The 26,978-nt window shown below is 46.5% G+C and overlaps 1 protein-coding gene across 2 annotated transcripts in view; it reads right to left on the minus strand.

The window, feature by feature from the left end:
• ZNF592 (zinc finger protein 592) overlaps positions 1-26,978 on the minus strand; it is an 887,418-nt gene that overhangs the window by 695,350 nt on the left and 165,090 nt on the right. For both annotated transcript variants that reach the window (XM_069624753.1, XM_069624752.1), the window contains one exon: positions 8,965-9,082. The gene's annotated coding sequence lies outside the window, so the exon portion shown is untranslated. The remainder of the gene's footprint in view (positions 1-8,964; positions 9,083-26,978) is intronic.

A 26,978-nucleotide genomic window follows, 5' to 3' on the forward strand; every position in this document is an offset into this window, starting at 1 on the left:
ACAGGGACTGGGATAGTGATTGGATGTCTACTGTCCGGTGGACAACTTATGCCTAACTCTAAAACATGTCATCTTTAACACTATTAAGTACACAGTATATCATTGGCTCTCAAACTATAATGCCCTTCATTATACGGCCCTCTATGATTGGTTGGCATGCTTGTGTCATGTCTGGAACATTCGGTTCACTTAGCAGCATGTAAGCTCATACCCAGGTGACAGAAGGTGGACTTGACTTTACATCTCCATCCAATTAGCCCATCATCTCTCATCACCCATGCCTTCTTCCATGAAGATTGTCTTTGAACTTGGCCTTGCAAAGTATTCTTGTCTCTGGGAATATATGGGAGTTCAGGCTTTCACTATCCTATGACTCCACGCTCAACTCTATTTCCATCCTTGGCTCACGTGACAGGAGGCCATAATTTGGTCCATTTTGCAGCATTTAAATGTCTTAAATGAATAAAACTTGGCACGCTTGGTGTTCTTCCTTTGCGCCTTAACAAGGGATGATTCAGCTTCTCAAGTTCACTTGCCTAGATAAGCAACCTTGGCTGCCTCAACTTTGACACCAGGCCAAACAGCCTCGCCATTCGATTCCACAATCTCAGCTTATTCTTGCTGCGAGACAGTTCTCAGCCTTTCCTCTCCATGGGTACGGGCTTACTAAATTCATGACACTGATGTCCAGTTTCTATACAATGGTGGCTTTGCCTGCAGTCTATCCACTACAAATAGCCAGCTTCTATGATTACCTAGTCTACTTGCGTTACAGCATCTGTACAATTATTGAATGGCTTGCATTTTCTGAAGTGCTTTGCACACATGCAATCTTCTTTACGCATTTGAAAGTTTACTCGATTCTTAACTTCGTGATCAATTTCTGTAGGATCCATGCATTCTCTTCAGCCAGCATCCTCAGGGCGTCACGCTCGTCTTTTGTGACGTTACTGGCTCCTTTTCATATTCCTTGAGGGATATGGCACAATCTCAGGCTCCCAACATACAGGGGGTGGGATTTCCTACAGAGGCATTAACTGCTCCTCTACAACTGCAAAACAGGTGTTTGCTACTCCGGCAGCGAGCTTGCCTGTGCTGCTCCACCCTGCATCGTGTTCACTCCAGGTTGGCCTCTGTATACTGAGGTTGCAAGTCAGGTAAGGTGCTTTCACATGAATGTATGTTCCCTTGCAGCGCATGCATCTGAGTGCTATGATCTTTTATCAGAAAATGCCCCTAACCTAGGTTGGGTTGCGGAAACGGGCTTAAGGACTCTTCTGGTCCTCTCCTAGTTCATTCCCTACACCCACCTACCCTCTCACCCCCGAGTATGGGATACTTGGATTGGATAGGTCTTCTCGCAGTTCTGAGAGAGGGATTGCCCTCACACATCAGTCTACGCTTAAGTGTATCATTCTACCCGTGACACATTTTTTACTGTATATTGTAGTATCTCCATCATGTAGCTTAAAAGCTCTCCTCGTTTATAGGCCTCTCGGCCTTGATTCAGGATTTGATGTGGCACTTTTCGAAGTTGTGTCTGATTTGTGACTCCAATTGGAGACCCACATTGTCCTGGGGGACTTTACTGAATCCTAACAATCCTAATGATCTCCAGACTAATCGACTGGTCTCTTCCCTTTCAAATCTTGGCCTATCTCAGTTGGTTGTGGGCTCTACCCACTCTTTGGGGAATACTCTCGATTTTGTATTTGCCCCATTTGCCCCATTTTCCCTGGTTACCTTTTATCACTTCCTTCCAGTGATCTGGTCCAACCAGGTTGTCATTCCCCTTGCTGTCAACATGTCACCTGCACCACTCAGCCAGGCTCTCCCCCACACCTCCCTTCACGGTTTTGGCATAACATCACGCAAACAGACATTTCTTCTGGCGTCAATTATGCCTTCTTTTCCGATATTCCCTGTCACCGTATGGCTCTCTCCTTAGCCTGGGTCACCACTGCTGATCACTTGGCACTTCTTTCTCAAAGCCTCCTTGAGGTCGTCCTTCAGAGCCATGATTCTCTACCGAATTTGGAAGCCTTCGTTTGGCACGTAGGCAAGCAGAGCAGAGGTGGCGCACTTCTTATTGCCCCATAGCTTGCCTGGCGTTGCGTAAAACCACCACGTCTCATCAGCATGTTATTGTGTAAGCTGAGTGCTCCTATTTTGCGTACCAGATAGAAGTTGCTGTTAACTCCCCTAAGGAACCTTTTGAGGTAGTGCAGTCTCTTTCCTCCCTCCCTTCCATCAATCAAGTAATCTCATCACAAAGACTCTGTGACACTTTGTCAACATTCGCAAGTGAGACACCTTCAGGTCTCTCACAATTCTTTGATGACAAAATTACCATTATTAAGCAGAAGATTGCCAGTTTTCTGGCCCCGGTGGTTCTCGTGGCAGATGCTGCTCTCTGCAGGCAATCCCTACATTCTTGGTCCACTTTTGCAGTTTTCTCTGACTCTGATATTATCAAAGCCCCTTAAGCATGAAATCGGCCTCCCAGCTGACCCGATTCCGCTCAGCATTCTTAAAACTATCATCCCTGCTATTGCACCTTTGGTCTCCACTGCGGCTAATCTTTATGTTGCTAATACTTATATTGCTGCCTCACTTAAGCATGCCTTGATCACCCCTCTTCTCAAAAACCTTAATCCTAATCCCTCCATTTATTTTAACTTTCATTCTATTTCTCTGCTTTCTTTTCCTATCAAAATCTTGGAAGCTTTGGTTACTCCTCTTTTCTGGTCTTTTCTTGAAGACTCTGGCTTCTTGGACCCCCAACAGTCCGGCTGGGGAACTGAATCAGTCCTGGTGTCTGCAGTGCCCTGATCCTGCTAGATCTATCCAGCGTTATAGACCATGGACAATGGCATCCTCACTGAGAGGCTGTCTATGGCAGGTCTCCGGCTGGTTCCTGGGCTGGTTTCGGTCCTTTTTCTCTGATCGTTCTCAATCACTTTCTCTTGCTCCATTACTCTGATTTCCTAGACCCCTCACCTGTGGCATTCCCCAAGGTCCGCTCTTTCCCCTCTCCTCTTAAATGTCTATATTCAGCCTCTTTCTAAACTGATTCACTCTTTGGGTTTCAGTGTTATTCCTATGCAGATGACACTTGAATCTTGGTGTGGCTTGATCTCTCTCTTTCTGCTACTGTTGACAGTGTCGGTCACGTCGGTCCTGTCTGTCAGCTGTACACCTTTGGATGGGCAACAACTGGCTTCACCTCAATAGCGATATAACAGAGGTCCTTATCGTTGGTCCCCCCGCCATCCCCACACGCCTCCGGAGACCTCAGCTTGGTCATCGGCCTTCTGGCCTAGCGAGCATGGACACTTGCCCTCACCCTCTGCAGTGGTCAAGAACCTAGGCATCAAGCTTACCACCTCGCTGTCTAAGCAGGTCCAGGACAGTGCGTTGTGAACTTTAAACTGTGCATCATGTGCTAAATCCTACATTTCCTTTTTCCTCCACTCTGTCCTTTGGTGGTATCTTCTTTGACTTCAGGACCTTTGGACTATTGTAATTCTCGTCTTGCTCAACCTGTTTCCCTTCTCTATCATCTTCTAACTCTCCAGAATTCTGCAGCCAGGCTTGCCACTGGTGCTGCCCGCTATTATTCTGCATCGCCTATTCTGAATGTCTTACACTGGTTACCCGTGGCCAAATGTGTCAAGGTCAAGGCGCTCTGTATCATCCACCTGGCTTTTTTTTACAAAACTGGACCTGAATATCTTCAAGTTAAATTCTGCCAGTATTTCCCTTCCCGCCCTCTGCGTTCCTATACTGCCTAGCGTATTGTTAGTCCATGCTTCAAGTATTCTCGCGTGAGAGGTCGCTCGTTTACAGTGGCCGCTGCCCAGTTATGGAATTCCAGCCTGCTATCCCTCTGAGATCTCGAACCATTTGTCTTTTCGACGTTCCCTAAAGAGTTTCCTATTTCCAGTTTGAGACTGACGCTGTCTTGTCTGCCTGCATTTCCTTCTTTACAGATTTACCCCCCAAGCTCCATGATGCTCTCTCTGGTGTCATCCTTAATAAAACCTTGTTAAACTACAATAGTGTTGATTGTTGTGTCAATCAGTGCTTAATTCTTGAGGGCGTTTGCCAGGGCTCAGACCCGGGACTTTTTTCTGAGCCACGGCACTTATTTTCTCAGATTCAGTCTGATTATGATGTTGTGTTTTGGCAACTTTATTATTAAATCTCATTCAGCAGTTGTCACACAACAAGCAACAACAGTGTGCACTGGCCATATTCTCTGCACCCTGTGTCAGCGCATCGTAATTAATGAACTTGATGACCCACATAGACTGCAGAATCGTAGTTATTCATTTTCATTGATAACAATGAGTTGGAAGGTAACATTGCTAGGTGTCCACACAGTTCTCCAGTCCTCCGTAATAGCATTAGTGCTCCTGCAGTACTGCAATATGCAGCAACACTACAACATTAGTGTGGGTTGGCAACAAGAGGACAGTGTGAGAAACCTGAAGGTGTCTCCCTGACTAGTTCCCAAGGATCTGTCATCCAGTTAGCCGGGACACGGCCATCGCTATTGGATCCAGTTCCTCGGGTTGGACCAGTGAGAGAAGATCACCTGGATGGGGGTCCTCTGGGATTGGAAGTGGGACACCGACCGGTGAGACGCGGTATGTCCCCTTCTTCTAATACCTTTTCCCCATCCTGTTATATAGGAAGCTCAGAAACTCGACCCCCTCGCTCCCTTTTCCAACATCAACACTTTCGCACACCGCGAAAGACGACAGACAAACACCAAAACCGTTTACCTGACTTGTCCCAACATAAGGGTCAGGCCAAGTCAGGCAATTGACCAGAATAACACACACCTGATGGCCCTTTCCCTTCGCCACAGGGATAAAAGGAGGAGCGTGAGAGCACAACACCAGCAAGGCAGACTGCACAACGAGACAGCTATCCAAGCAAGGCAGTTCAAGAGCAGGAGAAAGGCGGCGGCGACCGAAAGGCAGACAATGAGAGAAGCGACTTTGCCCTTTCCGACCCAGACCCGCGAGACCTCTGTACAAGGAATTGTAAGACCGCAAACAATAGCCCAAGTGTGTTGCAGCAGATGTCAATGGTACCTGGAGCGTGCCTACGCTGATAAGCAGGACAGAGGGAGACGCCTGCTACCATGGTACTGGCCTTGAATCCCGATAAGAAGAAATCCAAGAGGTTTATCATAGCCGGTGAGTCGAGGGGAGAACCGATAAAGAAACCGAACTGTGTTTAATGAAAGTCGCAAAGTGGCACATTGAGGAAAGTTCAAAGAACTGTAAATTGGTTAGGGAAGACCAGCTGCAGAGTTGTCCGGCACCACGTGAGTCTCACTCGAGAGACTCTGGTTGATCCTGTGTTGATTTCAACTACTGATAACAGAAGGCTGTAGGAGAGCCACCAAGAAAGGTCAAAGTGGTCATAGAGGGGTCTAGCAAAATCCCTGTACAGTCGAAAGTCTTTGGCCAACAAACCATTGAGAAACGCAAGGGAAGTGAATCCCACAGCAAGAGAAAGCAAAAGGAACTGTGAAGTGGCAAGAGTGAACCAGAGGGTGAGATGCCAATAAAGAGGGGCGAAGTCTAAAGTCCCAAGAAACAGTGTGTTGACAAAAGTGAACCCGGCAGAGCGATGTCCACGGTGAACTGTTTAAAAAGACATTTAAGATTTGTGAGTGCCAAAAGAGAAACTGATTTGTGAAAAGCCGTAGTGAACCCGACAGAGGCAGGCTAACAGTCGAGAAGGGTCTAAGCCCAGAAGAGGGGGAGTGCCAGGGATGAAGGCATCACCCAATGTATATTTAAAAGGAACTTTTTGTTTGTTATTTTTGGAGCACATCAGGTCCTCGGAGGCAAGAGACTTTTGTGGAAAAGACACTTAACCACCAAAGGTCCTGATAGCTGAAGCTTGAACTGTTGTCTTGTGCTGTGCTCAGGAGTCCCACCTTTTCCCAGGCTCAAAACCTGGGGAAGGAAGACCCCCCCCCGGCTACCCCATTCTGACTTATCATTTGTGAACAATTCTTTCTCTTTTGTGAATCTTATTCCACACTCTTTTTGTATTTAGTTGTAAGGATTGGTAATAGGATTTTTAGTATAGGCTCTTTTATTTTGACAAGACGCCACTAGACTGCCTTATTTTTCATTTGATGGTCATAGCTTGCTCCCATCTTAGATTTAGGTTTAGATTAGGAATTTTTCCAACATTCATAAACAGTTTAATAAACGCACTTGAACTGTGATCACTTGTGTCTGTCTATTATTGATACCATGCCTTCCTTACAACATTCACCAGCCAGCAGCACAACACAGGGGAACGGCCAGGGAAAAGGTCCTTGCCTAAGAGAAGTGCCTTTCATCAATGTCAACCTAACACGTTTAACAGTTCAGTAATAATTTTTCCTGCATTTGTCAAGCAATTATACTTAGTAGGAAATCAGGTTTGCTTGTTTTTCTGTGGCTAGATGGTCAACATATCCAATTGACACCTGTACAATCTGAGCAAAATGTTAACAATGATGATGAAGCACTTAAGCATTTATCTAAATAAGAATATTTTGTTATGTTGTTTGGTATCTGTAAATGGCACATCTGCCATGGCTAGTGCATCTATCACCCACAATAGCCAGTGGGAGTTGCAGCGTTAACCCTTAATATGCAGGCACTGTGGGGGAACAATCATGGGTTTTGGCAGCAGTGGGCTGGAGGTACCCGCCCGATGTGTCCCAGTCACGTTAGAAAATATTTGGGCCCTGGCACTTTTTGTTGACAAATTAAGCACCGGTGTCAATGCTATATATGCCCACATTACGTATACCAATTGTACTCTCAATATGCAAATATTGGATGGTTATGATTCAGGAATATGTTGCACAAAATATTCTTTATCTAAGGTTTTGCTTGTAATTTCTATTAGTTATGGTTTGTAGCATTTCATATCTGCCAGTAACAATCTGTAAATGTGTATCTGAAGTGGTTATAGGATAAGTGGGAAAGCAGATGGCACTGGAATCAGTACATTCAAGGACACATAGCATTACTTCAACTTGACATACTTATTGCAATGTATCCAATTGCCAAAATGCATGAGAATGTTATGCTATTTGGTATTGAATGTCTCACATTCAATATGAATGTAAAACTGTTCAGATAAGAAATAGTTCACATTATAAGCAGATAGACAAAGGATGGAACCTATTCACAAAGGTTCAGAAAAACTCGATTAACTTAAGCTATTCTTTATCTCACACACACAAATTGCACATGTCAAATTGGCTGTGAAATGTATATGTTTCACAAGTCCATGTTGGCACCAGGCCCTGTCATAAGTTTTACGCATCTATTTGGCTATAGAAGCATAGCATCGACTACATCTTATGCTGGCATCGTTCTTTGAGCCATACGTCTGCCACGGTCCATTTTCACCCCTCTAACACGGGTTCCTATGCAACAGGTCTGTGCAGCACTGGCGTTTTACCTGCAGTTCTATTTTCTTTAGTGGGTGGAGGGTTTGTGCCCATGCTGCGCATACCCTTCGCAGCCACACCCCATTTCTCCCTCCTACCTGCTGAGACAAGCACCTGCGCCTTCAACCCATGCCTGAACATACCAACATAAGATAATGGCATATGCCATCTGAATTCAACATACAGAACGAAGTTTTACATTTAAGTGCACAAATACAAAATGGAAAAAGTCATTTTTTATTATGCACTCTCAAAAGGAAAGCTTCTCCATTGGGTGAGTAGTTTGAATTTATGAAAGAAACATTGAGAACAACTTACATTAGTTTACTCAGATGCTTTCGGGTAACATGTACCAGTTACAACAGCAGCAGTTTACAATTACGGGTGATGGGAGCAAATCGTGCTCTTCCATTTTGGAATAAGCCAAAATCGGGAGTTACATTTGCACCTTTGTTGGTATACATCATGCGTTGCATTGCCTGCCCTGGATCACTCGCTGCCACTTTCTTCTAGCAACACATTTTTCATGGGTATTGGTCTTCCGTTTGCAGAATAAGTAGAATACATTATGAATGCTAGATCTTAAACATAAAACACAATACATACACAGTTTATACTTATCACATCTTTTCTGTAGCATGCATAATTTATTGAATTATGTATAACATTTTCCAGGAGAAAGTCTCTTTACACCCACAAGAAAGTCTTTGTGAATCTGCGCCAACGTTTCTGTTGATACTGGTAAAAATGTTTATGTTCTCATTGCCTATATTTACCACAAGGAGTTAGGGGAAGACACTGCATACCCTCTGGGGACCGACTTACAAATAGGTTGCTATGACTAGGTGACCCTATCCTCGACTTTAACCTCAATACAGCTATTTGATTCACTAAGAGGTTTCTAAGAGTAACTCTGACCTACTGATGAATTACTCCTGACTAGCTTGGAGTAAGGCAGCAGTAAGTCAGTGTTACCATAGCTACTTCTTTGTGAATAAAATAGCTCCCTCCTGGTTTAGGTCAAGGGTAAGAAGCTGGGTGAATCTGCCCATACATTTTTTTCTAAAAAAATCCAAGAAAGAATTGCCAACTTGCTAACAAAAAAAGAAAAAAGACCCAGAGGTAGAACATGGCTAGATTCTAACCTCATGGGAATCTGGCATGCCTGTCACCAAAAAGGAGAACGAGAAGCTCAGAAATCAAGATGCCCATGTAATAGTAACCATATCAATATAAGCAAACTATCAAGGAGGGTTTTTTGGATTCACAGTAACGGGGCACGTTTCATTTTGCAATGTCGATGCATTTGGAAAACTGATTTTTCAGGGTGACAATCGAAAAGACCATACAAATGTCCCTTTCTAGTTTCAAAGGTGGGACTGGGCACTTGCAAATATTAACAGTTCAGAAGGAGGTAATAAGTAAAAATGATATCAAGCTAATCACAAGCATCTAATTTCTAAGGTTTGAAAAAAACTTACTAAGAGGGTCCAAATTCCTTTTTTCATTTGTAGGTCGTTTGAGTTTGAACAAAATGAATGCTAGGCCGCTTCTTCTTTTTCGATTTCAGCTCTTGCAGTCTACATCTCAAGCAGAGGCCTGGATAATATGCAAAGAATTATTTTATCAATTCATATGTCTAAATTATATAACATTGTATCGCCATAAATAAACGGTGCAGGTCAAATGTGAATGGAGATCATGCACAGGCAGATGTCAAATTAAATGTTTTGACTGTTGTCTTTAAGAACACCAGACTGCTTAAGGATCACTGCAGAAGGAGGCAGGATTTACTTTCTTTTATACAGGGTTCCATCCATCATCCTACGTACTTCAAACAGGATGCCAAAGCTCCATCTAAGTGGTGTACAGCCCATTGTATTCCCTATAACCAGGCCACTTCTCACAAAAAAGAAACAGTGATTAACAAGTAGACATATCAGGGCTCAAAATGTGCACTCGCCACTAGCTAATGGCAAGTGGAAAATGTTGTTCTCTGTGCATGTGTAGAATTTAGGGGCAAGTGACTTTTTATGCCTAGCTAGTAGCTTGCAACCTGGAATCTATAAATGGACATATGTCTGCACCTTTATGTCGCCTTCACTGCTCTGCACATGTGTTCAGATAAGTTGCATCAACAAAAAGGACCTGTGCTCTAGTGCTGCCTCCAGTGATGACAACTTGTATGATAAAAAGGTGTATTTTTGTTTAAGTAAATTGCAAGATACAAAGAAAGTTTGGAATCAAATACCTAATTCTTTCAAAATTAAACAGTTTTTTTACTTGCCAAAAATGTGTCATTAAGGATAGAGAAATATCGTTTTACACCATAATCAAACGTTTCAATACCAACCTTCGAAGATATGTAGTTACCTCATATTCCCATTTGGAAACCTGGGTCAAACTAAAGACCATTAGAGTTTTTACTCAAGTGAGTTTCAGAATCACCAAGCACTCCTGTATTTCAAAGACCGGGCAATAATGAGTTTGATGAGTAAACAGCTACTATCCGTGGGAATAACAATCTTTTCTTACATCAAGCAACGAAGTTGGGTAAATTCACTGAAGATCATCAGAATGTGGTCTACAGAAACATTCAGTAGCTTCTTAATCCTGCTAAGGTGCATTCCCTATGCCAATAGGCTGTCAAAACATACATGTATCTTCTAATAAAGGGCAACATCAGAAGTTTCAATAATTCAATACTCCAATTCACAGAGATACAAGTCACAAACAAATATCACCTGACTCACAATTGTGGATGGAGTTCAAAACAGGCAAAGAAGAGCATAGCATTAATGTTTGGGGTGGGGTGCACACTAATATTGTAGCATTAACTACACAGGTGTGAGGCAGGCTTCAACGCCTGCTACCTGTCATACACTCCGGGAAGAATCCTTCCTCACTCACAGCTTTGCATGTCTGGAGATAGGGACGCCCAGACACCTAGCATAACCCAAATGCCCTCTACACAATCGCCTCCTCATTATGCCCTGTTACCTGTGGTGCGTAGGAAACGTCGGCCTCCATGGTCTACTGTTAGCCGCAGGAAGCGGCTTAGTTCGTTTCCTCGTTTTCGCTGGCAGCTGCCATGAAGAATACGAACGGGCTGGGACAGCCAATCGCGCCCGCTTCCTGGTTTTGCGTCGGCATCCCGATCACGTGTCACGAAACCAAATCACGTGATCGGATGTCGACGGACATAAAAGCTGGGCGATTCAAACGCTCCTCGCTTCACAGCTGTTTTCTACACTGTTAGGCGTTTGCGTTACGGATATTCTTGTTCAAGACCTCGGCTCACGACATTCGGACTGGTTTTCTTCCTCCTCGAACTTTTCCTTGGATTTGCTCGAACTTTGATACCTGTACTTTGGCTAAACGGAAACGGACTGGTTTTGGATCTTCCCTTTCTGATTTGTTTAACCTGGATCTTGATATTCGGAACATTTTTGCTTACTGCTTTTGGATTCCTTGAACTACGTTGTGTCACAGTACTTCGAAAGACTCTAGTCTCTCAGGTGGTTCTTCCAGAGTCGGTGTTTCTTCATCTGGCTTTCAGGATCGCTGGCGTTCCCTCGCACCACAGCTTTGAACACCACAGCCCTTGACTTTGAGTTTAGGTAAGCCTTACTCTAGTACTTATCACTGACTCAAGCTATTGTTATTGCTTGTGTTAACCTTGCCTTCCTTCCAACAGCTTTGGGGTTCTCAACGCTGTGGATCCTGTGAAACACCACCCACCTGTGGTTCCAAGGCTTGCACAGAGAGTTCATTCTACCTCTCTGTGGGGAACTTGGGAACGGAGGTCCATACTCTCTTCACTACGTGGCAAGTCACGACATACTGTGAAGCCATTGCATTACAGAGAGTATGGAGGGCGTACCCGATGACCCCATGGCTGCATTGGTACAGGCAATAACAATACTTAGGGCCGATATGACAGCTGCCAATGCCGCCATACATCAGCGCTTAGACCTTATCCAAAGCACCCAACATCCTCTACCCGCTGATGCTGAGTTAGGTGATGTCCCTGCACCACCTCCCATAGCACAACCTGCTCTGTCTCCTCAGGTTCCAGTGTTTCTGCCTACGCCCCCTCCTTTGGCCACTCCTGAGGGATTCCATGGAGACCCTAAGAAATTCCGGACATTCATTAATCATTGTAAATTGCATTTCCTCTGCAAACCCCAGGCTTTCCCGGACTCTACCACCAAGGCGGCTTTTACTCTGTCTCATTTAGCTGGTACTGCCGCTGACTGGGCCAACCCCCTACTAGAAAACAATAGTCCTGTTCTCTATGATTTTAATTTGTTAGTTACTGAAATGTCTCATGTGTTCGACACCCGACACAAGACCCAATCTCGGGATCTCGAGTTATTAGATCTAACTCAAGGGAAAGGGTCTCTCTTGGACTACATAGCCCGGTATAATCAATTAGTGGCCGAAACAGCCTGGCCCGAAACAAAGATGGCAGTAGTATTCTATAAGAGCCTTAATAATCCCATGAAGGATGCCATGGCAGTCGTCCCTTCCTTATCCACGACATACAGGGACTTAGTAGATCTTGCCCTCCAAATTGATGCTAGGCGTTCTGAACGCAAGAACGAAGCAGGGTTTACTAGCACAGCTTTGAATCCCCCATCTACAGATACCGGAGGAGAGCCCATGCAAATAGGTGGAATTCATAGTCCGATTTCCCAAATGGAGAGAGAACGCCGAAGAACCGACAACGCCTGCTACTACTGTGGCTTGAATGGCCATTTTGTAAAGAACTGTCCCCGACGTCCTAAGTTAAAGAACTCGGTTTTTCGGAATGCCCGATCCTAGACCCGGGGGCAGGATCGAGCAGTTCTTCTCCCTCTGACTCAGTACCCTCTTTTGGGAGGGTCAGAACGGTCCTGGTTCAGGCTACCTTAAAACCCACTTCAGACATTGCCCATACTGTATCAATTTTAATAGACTCTGGGGCCACAGGGAATTATGTTGATATTAAGCTGGCAGAATCTTTGAATTTACCACTGGTAACCAAACATCATCCTGAACCGGTACAAGCAGTGGATGGCAGGGCACTGGTTTCTGGTCCTATCCGACACCAAACGGCCCCACTCACTCTAACCATACAAGACATACATCAGGAGGTGATATCTTTTGATCTAATCTCTATGCCTCAATTCGGTTTCATACTGGGTCTTCCCTGGTTGAAACAGCATAACCTCTTAATTGACTGGAAGTCGGGGCAGGTTCAGTTTGAATCTGAAGTTTGTCAGAACTTTTGCCTCATCGCACCTGACGACAATGCATCTCCTTCACGAGCATTAGGAGCCGTTGCACAACTCACATTGCAGGAGGAATCTACTTCCCCCCTTGGGTCTCACGTAGTGGGAGTGGTCTCAATTGGAGTACCTGCGGAGTATTAAGATTTTCATGATGTCTTTGATAAAGGGTCGGCTGAAACACTCCCACCACATTGCCCCTTTGACTGCCCCATTGATTTAATCCCTGATTCTGTCATTCCTTCAGGGAGCATTTATTCATTGTCACCCTCAGAAGAACAGGCCTTAAAGGATTACATTCAGAAGGCTCTTAGGATTGGCCACATATGCCCTTCCACCTCTCCGGCGGCCAGTCCTATTTTTTTTGTCCCGAAAAAAGAAGGCGATTTGCGACCTTGCGTTGACTATTGCGGTTTGAACGCCATTACCGTTAAGAACCGGTATCCGATTCCCTTGATAACCCCGTTGTTGGATAGGTTGAATCATGCCTCCATCTATACTAAACTCGATCTCCCTGGGGCTTATAACCTAGTAAGAATCCCCCCCGGAGACGGATGGAAGACAGCTTTTTGTACACGGTACGGATTATTTGAATACGTGGTCATGCCTTTTGGGCTTTGTAACGCCCCAGCCACGTTCCAACGTTTTATGAATGAGATTTTCCATGCTTTACTGGACGTGTGTGTAGCGGTCTATCTTGATGATATTCTGGTCTTCTCCCGTAATATTAAAGAGCATGTGTTACACGTCCGTGAGGTCTTGTCCCGTCTCCACCGGTATTCACTCTTCGCCAAACCTGAAAAGTGTGAGTTCCATACTGACAATGTTGAATTCCTGGGTTTCCACATATCTCCAGGCGGACTAACCATGAATCAGTCCAAAGTCTGCGCAGTGTTGGATTGGCCAGAACCCAGTAATCTCAAATCATTACAATCCTTTCTTGGGTTCGCCAATTTTTACAGGCGGTTTATTCAAGATTTTTCATCCCTAGTAGCTCCACTTACCGCCTTGACCAGTCCCAAAGTACCCTTTTTGTGGTCAGATACTCACCAGGATGCTTTTGACGCCCTAAAAACAGCGTTTACCACTGCTCCAGTATTAAAACATCCCGATCCCGAATTTCCCTTCATCGTGGAAGCAGATGCTTCTTCTTTTGCTCTCGGGGCAGTGTTGCCCCAAAATTGTCCGTTTACAGGCCATCTACATCCGGTGGCATTCCATTCATGAAAGTTCTCTTCCGCTGAAAACCATTACACAGTCACTGAAAAGGAGTTGTTGGCCATCAATGATGCTTTTCAAACCTGGCAGCACCACCTTTTGGGGGCCAAACACACTATATCAGAGTATACACTGATCATCGTAACATTCAAGATTTAGCTTCACTTAAGTGCTTAAACAGTCGTCAAGTGCGTTGGCATTTGTTCTTTTCTGCCTTCGACTTACAGATAAAACACCGGTCAGGCCTTTCCCATGGAAAGGCAGATGCCTTATCTCGCTCTCCTGGTGGGATATCCTTGCCTTTCTACCCTGAAAGATTATTGGACCAGCATGTCATCTGCCTTTGTACGCCCCCTATGTCACTAGTACAATCTATAAAGACGTGGGTTTCCTTACATCCCAAGCAGGTCTCCGATTGGAGTCCAGCATTTCATAATGGTTTACCGTTCATCCAGAATAGGTTGTGGTTACCGACAACGGAAGCGTACAATCTTGCCTTGGAATGGTCCCACGACAATGCTATCAATGGACATCCAGGGCAAGGACGCACTTTGGACCTTCCAAACCGCTGGTGTTGGTGGCCCTCTATGAAACGGGATGTGGAAGGATATGTTAAATCGTGTGCAATATGTGCCCAATGTAAACATCGTCGGGGACGCCCCGTGGGTCTTTTGCAGCCCTTGCCTATTCCACCTCGCCCTTGGCACACGATCTCCATGGATTTCGTGACGGATTTACCCCAGGCTGGAGGTTTCAACACTGTGTGGGTAGTGGTCGAATCCTTCTCTAAAGTAGCCCGATTTATCCCATGTTCTGGCATCCCCTCGGCACCTGTTTTGGCCAACCTCTTCTTCAAGTCAGTCTTTTGTCTATTTGGGTTACCCACGATTATCATTTCGGACAGGGGATCGCATTTCACTTCTCGCTTCTGGCGAGCACTCACAAAACTCTTGGACATTGATTCCCGTTTTTCTTCTGCCTACCATCCGGAGACGGATGGCCAAACGGAAAGGGTGAACCAGGCCATGGAGCAATACTTGCGTTGTCTCATTCTACAGCACCAACAAACATGGTTAAAGGTCTTACACCTTGATGAGTTTGCATACAACAACACAGTCCATGCTTCCACTGGCTTTTCTCCATTTTATGTCTTGTATGGTCAGCATCTTCGAACCCTTCCTATTCCTGATATCACGCTTTCTGACAACCCAGCAGCGGCTGCCTGTGCACGTGATTTGTCGCCAGTTCATGCTCAAACACTCGCTCACCTTCGTGAGGCCCAGATATCTGCTAAACCAGCGGCTGATCGACGGAGAAGCGTGGCACCATCTTATGTGACAGGTGACAGGGTCTGGCTTTCTACTCGCCAACTCGGGCTGCCGGGTTGTCGTAAATTGCTTCCCTGTTTTGTGGGTCCCTATAGGATTTCTGGAGTCTTTAACCCGGTGGCCTATCGCCTTTCAGTCCCTGTGTCTTGGCGCATCCACCCGGTGTTCCATAACTCTCTCCTGAAGCCTTGCCCTCCTTCTACCCGCCTCCGTTCTGCCCCTGGTCCCGTTTCTGTGGGTGATTCCATTGAATACGAGGTTTCTGACATCTTGGGTTCACGTTTGGTCAGTGGGGGTCTCCAGTACCTCGTGGATTGGGCGGGTTTTGGTCTGGAGGAGCGGAGCTGGGTCCCTGCGGAGGATGTCCATGCCCCGAGGCTCGTTTCACGATTTCATCGGGACCATCCCGCCTGCCCACGTGGTCGTGGGCCATTGAGGAGGAGCTCTGTCATACACTCCGGGAAGAATCCTTCCTCACTCATAGCTTTGCATGCCCTTTCTGGAGATAGGGACGCCCAGACACCTAGCATAATCCAAATGCCCTCTACACAATCGCCTCCTCATTATGCCCTGTTACCTGTGGTGCGTAGGAAACGTCGGCTTCCATGGTCTACTGTTAGCCACAGGAAGCGGCTTAGTTCGTTTCCTCGTTTTCGCTGGCAGCTGCCATGGAGAATACGAACGGGCTGGGACAGCCAATCGCGCCCGCTTCCTGGTTTCGTGTCGCCATCCCGATCACGTGTCACAATACCAAATCACTTGATCGGATGTCGACGGACATATAAGCCGGGCGATTCAAACACTCCTCGCTTCACAGCTGTTTTCTACACTGTTAGGCGTTTGCGTTACGGATATTCTTGTTCAAGACCTCGGCTCACGACATTCGGACTGGTTTTCTTCCTCCTCGAACTTTTCCTTGGATTTGCTCGAACTTTGATACTTGGACTTTGGCTAAACGGAAACGGACTGGTTTTGGATCTTCCCTTTCTGATTTATTTAACCTGGATCTTGATCTTCGGAACATTTTTGCTTACTGCTTTTGGATTCCTTGAACTACGTTGTGTCGCAGTACTTCGAAAGACTCTAGTCTCTCAGGTGGTTCTTCCAGAGTCGGTGTTTCTTCAACTGGCTTTCAGGATCGCTGGTGTTCCCTCGCACCACAGCTTTGAACACCACAGCCCTTGACTTTGAGTTTAGGTAAGCCTTATTCTAGTACTTCTCACTGACTCAAGGTATTGTTATTGCTTGTGTTAACCTTGCCTTCCTTCCAACAGCTTTGGGGTTCTCGACGCTGCGGATCCTGTGAAACACCACCCACCTGTTGTTCCAAGGCTCGCACAGAGAGTTCATTCTACCTCTCTGTGGGGAACTTGGGAACGGAGGTCCATACTCTCTTCACTACGTGGCAAGTCACGACACTACCCGAGCCTTTGCAGGGCCGAGCAAAGAGACAGTCTCAGCGAGGCCCCATGGCCATTACCACAGAGGCACCTCCAGACTAAGGTAGTGAATACTATTATTAATCATGCAGACGTCAAGGAAGTTAACATGTTAATATTGCTTTTGAATGGAAAACTAACTTTGCATATCTCGAGCGCTCTAATTTCCCATCAAGTATAAACTACAAACAAAAATGATGCTTTGTACACAGAAAAGGGACACTGTCCCTTTTCTCTTACCATGGTAGCCGGTGAGCAGAAAGGACAAGCAGTCAGAGAGGAAGGAAGCAGCAGGCAAGTAAAAGGTTTCAATGTGCACATCCAACGCTCACAAGGGGGGTGCACGTACAAGCTAAGGAAGTAACGCAGTAACGCCAAAAGTAACGTGAAGGGTGACATCACCACTCATGTCTATCACACCTACATTACACCTAGTGCGCCACACACAAGGGAGTAAGGTACTGCGCAAAGAAGTACAAGCGTGAACTAATGTCTTTTTTAATTAGTAGGACACTAGGGTAAGGTAAGCACAGCTGCCATAGTGAAAAGTACACATGCAGCAATGGGTTAGGTATATTAATGGATATTAGTTTGGCCATAGTTTAGTAGGCCCAGGGCAGATTAGACAGAAGCCATTTTTGTTGTTGCTTGAAAGGCCACAGCTCCCAGTAGAATTTAAATTTTGCTGACATTTGCAGAAACACTAATTAGCTCACCAAGGATAAGACACCAAGTAGCAAACTGTATCTAATCAATTGTTTCAGAAGGAAAAGTTTCCCATGGGAAGAGAACTGCAGCCAAATGCCAGGTTCAGTCCCACAGGATAACTCAAAGGACATCTTGCTCGGTACCAAGGGCCCCTGCTGCGAGTACAGTAGTAAAAGAGAATTAAATAGGAGAAATTCAGTATCATCACCAGTCTCCTACACAGTTTTCTCTATCTAGAGCTGGCACAATACAAGAGGAGACAGGGAGTGAACAGGTGTAGGGGCGAGAGAAGCAGGGAACCAATCGGGGGACTGGGATATGGTGTTTCAGAGGCTGTAACAATGCCCCTGGCCTTTTTGTTGTTCCCTCATAATTCTATTGGACACATTCAGTGGGATGCTGTGGCTCGCGCCATCTCCAATGAAGGGGTCCAATCCACAATGAGGGTTTTATCAGCTTGTACATTAGCAGATGCCAACCAATGGCATGCCAGAGTTTCTGAAGGTAAGCAGATTGTTTGGTGGCAGATTAGTACACCATCTGTAGCTTCTACCCCTTCCCCAGCCCAATAATGCACAGGTGAGAAACGTTACTCACTGAGACAACCGTACTGCCCTTATCCCAGGCAGGTACAGCAGGATGTGGAGGCAATTTAAGCTGAATATGGCAAATCATTTAAACTACTGTTGCAATACAGTAACAAACGCATGCATTAGACACAAAGCATACATGCATTTCACATGAAGAACACGTACATTAGGTAAAATATGCATGTATACATGAAGAATATTAACATAGCATCCACAGACATGCATAACACTAACATAACCTATGTATGAGTAAAATGCAACATGAACAATGTACTAATATAGCTCACAAACACAGAAACAAGTGTAATTGGTCTGCCATCTTCTTAAAAATGGAAGCCACAGCATGCTTTTAAATGAGCAAGGGCCTCAGGAAAACTCAAAAAACTGAAGCAACAGAAATACAGATCTGTGCAGAGCTCAGACGGTAGCTGACAATTAGTGCCACGGTTAAAGTGAAATAAGGGCGGATGGGAACAGCGGAACGAAGGCACGAGATAGCAATTCCCAAGCTGCAAGCATGATACTCCCAGATTAATTGAAGTTGTATAAGCGTACAACCAGTCTTTGTTAGCGAGATACAGTAAAACAGCAAGCCAAAAGACTCCATGAACAATAACTCAAGAGTGTCCTTAGTGGAAACAGAAAACACAACACACACGTTAGTATAAACTACGTTACTGTAAGCAGCCCCCCGCTACTCCCTACATCACAAACGTATCCTTGGTGGTCCAGTGGCATTGCTGGCAATGCACCCGATCCACGACTAGCAATGCTTGCACAAAAGGTGTTGTTGGAAAGGGGAGAATCTCCCCTTTCCAACGACACCTCCGACACCTCCCTCAATTTCCGGCTTGAAATACAGCTGGAGATCGAGAGAGAGGAAGAAGGAGAAGGGAACTCACCTTCTCTTTTCACTGGGGCAGCCGAAAAAAGGCAATCCCGTAGGTTTTGTAAACTGAGATTAAGTTATGACATAATTGATGGCACATTTGTAGTACTTAAACGATTGTTTCTTATTAGGATCTTGAGAGTAACAAGATTTGAATGCTTGTATGCAGTGCTGGCTTTGTTTGGATGATAATTAAGCTGGATTTTGCCCTGCACTTGGTCTACTCCGTCTTTGATTCTGTTTTGGATTGACTCAAGTTCCTCTGGATCCGATTGGGTCTTTTTGGACAGCCTTAACATATGGTAGCAGAGGAAGGTCAGCTAAGCATAGTTGGATGGTTGAGGGACCCCTCCACCCCCCCGTGCTCCTGAGGACTACAGAGCTGTACTGTGGAGAGCGAGATCACGAGCAACTGAGAAGGGTCGACCAGATCCTCCTTTCGAGAGAAGTCCTGTCCGGTCCCCGCAGGCCACCCTGAGGGCGTGAAGGGCAGCAGGCTCAGCAGATGTAAGTATGACATAGGCATGGCAAAAAAGGGGAGGGGACATTTTGTATATTGTGAGTTAATGAAGAAAAAAGTGAGTGGAAAACAAGATCTCTTCTGACAAGGGTTGGAAACGATCACATGGTAAGTCTTGTTACGGGGCAGTAATAAAAGAGAGATACCTCACAGAGAGTGAGAGGGCAGATGCAGTGTATTTTATTTGTGTAGTGATTGCTGGCACAAGCCTCATGTTGTGAAATATCTTACGCCTTGTAGAAGTGGATTTCTGTGTATTTGTGGAAGCAGTAAAGTGGTGGTGTGGACCGAGGCATGTGGTCCGATGTGGGAGCAGCGAGGTGGGGACGCTCAGAAGTATTGGGGTGACAAATGAGGCGTGGTCTCAGAGAGAGACGCAGAACTATTACATTGTGGAGAAGTATTCTTGGGGATAGGAGTTCAAAGGAGGAAAAAGGGTGAACAGGAATTAAAATAGAGTTGGCTAAGTATTGGTAAATTGCGTTGTGAACTATTATAATGGGGGATACTCCAATTACTCATTTATGTAACTCATTGCCCCGATATAAAGACATGCTCAACTACCACACAGAATGGGTTACAGATATGGCGGGGAAGATGTTTATGCCCTGGCCACAAGAAATCACTAATTCGAAAGGCAGTAATGCAGCACATATTTACATGCCACGTATAAAGGAAAAAGTTACGGAACATATTAGGGATACTCAAACTATGGAACATTTTCGGAGAAGATATAATGCAGCCAGATACGAAGGAATGGATGCTTAACCAGCATGACGAAGGGTGTATGACACCCACAGCTCCTCCTCCTCGCCAGGAGTGATCCGTCTTCGACAGCACTGGGATTATACCCATTACACGTATTAAAAGCAGCAGCAGGATATACTAATCCCATATATGCACCTCCAGCATATAACAGTAAAGACATTATGAGTGGAGAAAAAATAAGTAAGCCACGACTGGTGTCCACACACGTAGAATATGACTAGCACTGCGACTTGCAAGCAAGGTTATTGGAAGCTGTGGAAGAGGTTCAGGGAGAAAGAGGTAAGCAAGACGGCAAGGGCGAGACAGCAAACTGTACTAAATTAATGGATAGGAAGGCAGATAATGTTCAAACTGGATGTAAAGGGCATTGATGATTCTCAAGAGAAGGCAAGGGAAGTTACAGAAAGACAGGAGAAAGAAGAGCAAAGAGTGGAGGAGGTAAGAGAAAGGGGGAAAAGGAGAGAAAAGAGAAAGGGAGAGACAAAGGGACAAGAAGGCAAAAGAGGACACATTAGTGGAAGACAGAGAAAAACAAAGTAAACAGGAAGAGAAGGAAAGGGAGTACAGATGAGAGAAAGACGAAAGAAACAGGAAGAGGAAGAAAGGGGCAGTGAAAGAGAGAATTGGCAAGGTGAAGAAAGGGAAAGAGAGAGGATCTTAGAGATGCATCGCAAAGAAGTTGATGAGATTATAAGCAGACATGCAGCATCAGATAAAGGGGAAGAAGGGGTTATATGAAAGGAGAAGTTACAGTCTAGATAGGAACAGAAAGGGTGGCATTGGTGCAATAGGAAGTTGGAGAACAGACCAGCAAGAGGAAGGCAGTGACATAACGGAAGAAGTGATGAGTGGGACATACAGAAAAGATCCTCTTAGGAGACTAGATTTCAAGAACAGAGAGGAAGATGACATGTTGACAGAAGAGGAAAATGATGAAGAGAGCGCAGAAGGGGAAGCTACACAGGCAGTGTCTGCGGGCACGTGTGTAGGGAGAAAGGTAGCTCGGTCAGACTTACAGGAACCAGCAGTGAGGCCAGAACCCGCTGAATATCGAAGACGCCTGAAGGTTCGTGCAAACAGCTAGGAAGGGTGGACGCCATATGTGAATTGTAAGGAACTCATAGTGGCAACAGTAAAGACAGACACAAGTGATCACAGTTCAAAGGTGTTTATTAAACTGTATAAAGGGGTGAGGAAAATGCCTAATCTAAACCTAAATCTAAGATGGGAGCGAGGTGCAACCATCAAATAATAATAAGGCAGTGCTAGTGGCGTCTTGTCAAATAAAAAGGGCCTAAACTAAATAAAACCTATTGCCAATCCCTACTGCTAAGTTACAAAATAGTGTGGGATAATGTTCATCAGAAAAAAAAGAAGTGTTGTCAAAATGATAAGTCACGATGTTATGTCTGGGGTCTCCCTTCCCCACGTTGTTAGCATGGGACAAGGCGTCAGCACGCGATTACAGTTCATTTACAAAATATCAGGGCCTTCTGTGACCAAGTCTCCTTCACACAAAGTCCTTTGCCTCAGAGGACCCAATGTGTTACAATCAAAAAAAACAAATGTTCCTTCAATAAATTGTCATGGGGTGATTACTCTTCGCCTTAGGATACCCCTCTGCCACGCTCGGATCCCTCATACAACGTGGGCCTCCCTCCGTTAGGTTCAGTACGGCCTTTCATTCACAATGTAACATTCAGGAATCTCAATTACTTTTTGTGGGCAGCCCTCAGCAGGGTTCACTCTTGTCGAATACACAGTTCAATTTGCTTTCTCACAATGCAGGATTCACTCTCATTAGCTTCCCCTTGGCATCCCTCCATTGGGTTCACATAGCCATTCTAACACATGGTTTGCTCATTCTCATCAGAAAGCGGGGGTTCCCTTCCCCTAGCTTTCTCTTTCTTGTCAATGTGTCAGAGACTTTCGATTGTACAAGGGGTTTCAAATGACCCTTCTATGACCCCTTCTGACTCCTCACGCCGGCCTCTGCTAGGGCCTCCTGGTACTTGTAGTTTCAACAAAGGGGACCAGTCAGAGTCCTTTGAATGGGCGCCTACGTGGCGCCTGACCACTCTGCAGCTGGCCCTTCACTGGACTTTCTTTCAAGCTTTCACACACAAGTCTTGGTTCAAAATTTCATAAAACGTTGCCGTTTACAACCTTGGGCTCAACACAATCCAGTTTCTATCAGCTCTCTCCGAATCAACGGCTGTGCTGAACCATTTGGCTTGTCTTGCCTCTGGACTCAAGGACCGTCCCACGGTAGCAAGCGCGTCTCCCCACCTTTGTTATCAGTGCAGGAGGGATCCGGGCACCGTTGACATCTCATACGCCACATGCCAGCTGGACACACCGGTCTTATGATTTCTCTTTCAGAGGCTTTGCAGGTTGGAGTTGAAAAGGGCAAGGGCACTTGCCTCCTCGTCGTCCTTTCAGGTCTTGCAGCCTTTATCCTCAGTTTGAACTGCCGGTCAAGAATTGCTGCTTCCTCATGTGTTCTGCCTTGCTCGAAGGGTGCTTTAATGCTCCACCTTTATCCCTACGGGGAAGGGAAAGGGCTGTCAGGTGTGCGTAGTTATTATCAATTACCTGACTTTGCCTGACCCTTGTATTGGGACATGTCAGGTAAATGGCTCTGGTGTTAGTCCATTGTCTTTCATGGTGTAAGAAAGTGTTTGTATCGGAAAAGGGGGGTAGAGCTTCTACATATTCTACGGGGTAGGATGGGGAACAGGTGTTAACGAGAAGGGGTACTGTGTCTCAACCTTTGGCGTCCCACTGCCACTCCCCAAAGACCCCCCCTCCAAGTGATACTCCCCAACCGGTCCACCCCCAGGAACTGGATCCAATAGCGATGGCTGTGTCCTGGCCACCTGGATGACAGATCTATGGGGACTAGCGGGTGAGACGCCTTCAGGTTTCGCACAGAATAGAATGAGAAACATACCAGGACAGAAGAGTGTTAGCATGACACACACGATGGCAAAGCAAGAGGTGCGGTTGCAGTTGGACGGGGCACCGTGATAACATAATTCCCCTTTTTAGAGAAAGGGGGAGGACTACCACAATATATATCATGGCCACAGACAGATACAAATAAGTTGATTCATAAATTACCATCGCTTACAGCAGGGGCAGGGAAGTGGATTTATGATTTGGAAAGAATAACGGCGGGTATGATGTTGGCTGTGGGGGACATGAAAAGCTTGTTCGCTGCCATATTAGGCGGTCTGAGGACATTTGGAAATCAACAGCTTATCCCGGCATGACAGCCCAAAACACAAAACATGACGAGGCAGAAGTTTTGATGGCATTTACAATACAAAACCCAGACACATCGGATATGAGTGCAATCATGACACGGAAAAGGGGGCAAGATGAAGACCCTGCTGCATACATATATGACATTCAAGAGAATTGGAGACTACAGACTAGGGGATCATGGGATAAAAACATCACATTTTGAGTCAAAGGGCCTTATTACATGGTACGTGGTAAAAAACTGCATTTACCGGCATGGTGCTATTAACGTGTCTGCCTAGTCAAGAGGGCGCTAATTGCGTAGCATTACGAGTACGCGGACACGAGCATAGCGCCATGCCGGTAATGACCCTACTGGCATGCCGTTAAAGACCCCAAAAAAGCCCTTAGCGGCACCGACGAAAGCGCTGATAGCACTTTCGACCTCCAGAAGCACGCAAATAGCGGACACCGCTATTAGCGGTCACCGTTAAACAGCGGAACCGGAAATCGCGTCATCGCACAGGAACGGGAAAGAGCACGGCGGCCATCTTTAAAAACAGAATCCATTGCCATCCTCTGCCCCGTGGACCTGTTTCGAGAACTGTGCCATTACAAGCCACGAGGATCCCCTAACCATGCCAAAGGCCATAAAAAAAAAACACCGACCGCCAGCGTAAACAGACGTTTATCAACGAGGAACTCATTATGCTGACTGAGACACTAGCAGCGAACTCAGAAGTGGTATTTGCCAACGACATGCGGCGGGAGACCCTGATCCGGAAAAAGGCCATCTGGGCAGAGGTCGCCCTGAAAGTGAGTGCGGTGGGCACCACCACCCGCACTGTCCGGGAGTGCAGGAAGCGATGGGATGATCTCCGCCTCCGGGTCCGCAGCATACTGTCTGCGAACCGCATCCTGGCCATGGCCACAGGAGGTGGTGCGGATTCACCAATTAAATTGAAGGAGTGGGAGGAGACCTGTGCCAGCACGATTTGTGTCGAATCAATCGAGGGAGTCGGGAGCATGGAGCATGGTGTGGCCACTACATCAGATGGAGGCAAGTGTACACATGAACCAATGCACTGTGAATGTTGAGGCACCCCCCAAATGTGAGGCCACATTCACCTCATGGATGCGGCCATATTCATACTTGCACACAACCCTGCCCATCTGAGTGTCACACCCCAACACACACACATGCACGCATCACCACAGACAAGTGCCACACAGACCCATGCATGGAAGACCCACTCAACAGCCCCATCACCTGAATTCCCACCAATGAAGTCCCAATGCACAGAACAGCATGATGAACTGAATCTGCATGAAGCACGTTGAACCATCACCAATTCCATCCCCCTCTTTGTCCCCCACAGGCTCACATACAGACAGCGAAGAACCTTCCACTGCAACTCAGGCACCCCCTGCAAAGAAAAAACCCAGGGCACAGGAGACAGGGGACACCCCCACCACAGGAAGTGGCACAGGGAGGAGTGAGCCCCTGCAGAGGGGCAAACATCTCAAGATCGCCACTGTGCCAATACCGAAGTCCACACCAGCAAAAATTGCCACACCCACTGATGTGAACCCCCCACCACAGGTCACACTCACAGAGGGGCCACACTCCGCTGCCACAAGTTCCACTGGTGAGGCAGCCACCACAGCGCCGCTGTCAGATGTGGAGGACCCTATGGAGTTCTGCATGCAAATGCACACCCCAACCCCCCCAGGAAGCCCAGAAGCAACTCCGCGGCCAACACCAGGATCCTGTGTCCATGGCCAGTCTGGCGAGGAAAACACGGGATGGAGCTGGAGCCCACCGGTGGCCTCACCTGATGACCGGGACGTAGATGTAGGCACACCAGCCACACCACGAGCTGGCCACAGCGGCAGCGCCAGGAGGACATTACTGTGCTGGTTGGACAGCATGTGGAAGAGGCTGCCCGTCTCAGGGGGGATATCACGCAGACTGCTAGGCAGTCGAGGGAGGAGATGAAAGCCTGTACAAAGAGGCTATGCGTTAAGATTGGCCAACTGAGGCAGGTCCTCACGCGTATAGCGGACGCGATGGACCGCCAATTCCCACCACCACCAACGGAACAGACAGCCTCCTCATCATCATCATCAGCGAGTTCCAGGCAGACAAGCCCCCTCCGCCGCTCCATGCGCACCATGCGGCACACATCATCCCAACCTCCAAATGGAGGTGGTGGCAATGGCATTTATGGACAGCAGGGTCTAGCTGGCACGTGTGCAGCAGGACACCAACATTGTGCAAGGCACACATGGGGTTGTTGTGGGGGAACGGGGGAAAGGGTGTTTTGGGAGTGTTGTGGGGGGAGGGGTGTGGGAAAGGGAGGTGGGTTAGTTGGGGACATGCACTTTACATCTCATTATACATTAATACACTGGTGACTAGTCAAAACACAGGCTTGGACTTCGTCATTGTGTATGTGTACTTTATTGATGACAGGGGCCATTTAGCGCTTCACCACAGACACCGGTGCACTAATACCCATATCCATCCTACAGAGTTAAATTGTGTCTCAGAATATTTGGTTGATCAGATGCTGTCGCACATCACGTCCCTCCTGGGCATCGCCTTTTGCATGACCACCATCCCGTTACCTCCGTCCTCATCACCATCATCATCCTCATCAGGTGGTTGCGTTTCAAGGTCAGGGGGCAGTGGCACATTCCGTCTGATACACATATTGTGCAGCATGACACATGCCATGGTGATCTTAGCCACCTTCTCATGGCCATACAGGAGAGCCCCACCCGACCTGCTTATGCACCTGAACCGTGTCTTCAAAAGGCCAAAGGTCTGCTCAATCACGATGCGGGTACGGGTATGTGCACGATTGTAGTCCTCTTCGTGCCTGTTCTGTGGGTTCCGTACAGGGGTAAGGAGCCACCTCTTCAGCGGATAGCCGGCATCACCTGTACAGGGAGAAGAATGGGGACCTGTTACTGTTCACTTCAAGTGCGGCCTGTACATATCACACAAATCGACTTTGCATTGTGATTGAAATCCACGATTACCAGGATGCATGCAGACGATCTGTGTGACTGCAATGTGCAAAGGTGAGCTTGACCCTGCAAGTGGACATGCCCGATTCATGCCTCCGACAGTAATTGACATGTCCTGGGTGAGGCCAGGTTTTAGGTGTCCCCGGGCCCAGGCAAAATTGGTACCACACTGCTAGTGTACTGCCATTCCAACATCGATGTTGCCATGCTGTGAAGCATCACTTCAGTGGTGCTATAGGTGCGCGGTTCAATGCTATGGCTAGGGGTGATCCCTTTGCATGCATTCAAGGGCACATTGCTATATTGATGTTGTGCTGCGCTAATTCTGTATAACTATCTTGACGCCATCTTGCTGATTTGTGTATTATGTGGTGTGGCATGATGTACGATGTGGATGGATGTGTGATATTTGGAAACCTGGATTGTTCTCAATGTTGTGCAGCTTCAAATTGCATGTGGGTTCTTCTCAAGTACATTGTG

The sequence above is a fragment of the Ambystoma mexicanum genome, chromosome 11 (genome assembly GCF_040938575.1).
Source record: "Ambystoma mexicanum isolate Mex_15411 chromosome 11, UKY_AmexF1_1, whole genome shotgun sequence".
NCBI classification, from domain to species: Eukaryota; Metazoa; Chordata; class Amphibia; order Caudata; family Ambystomatidae; genus Ambystoma; species Ambystoma mexicanum.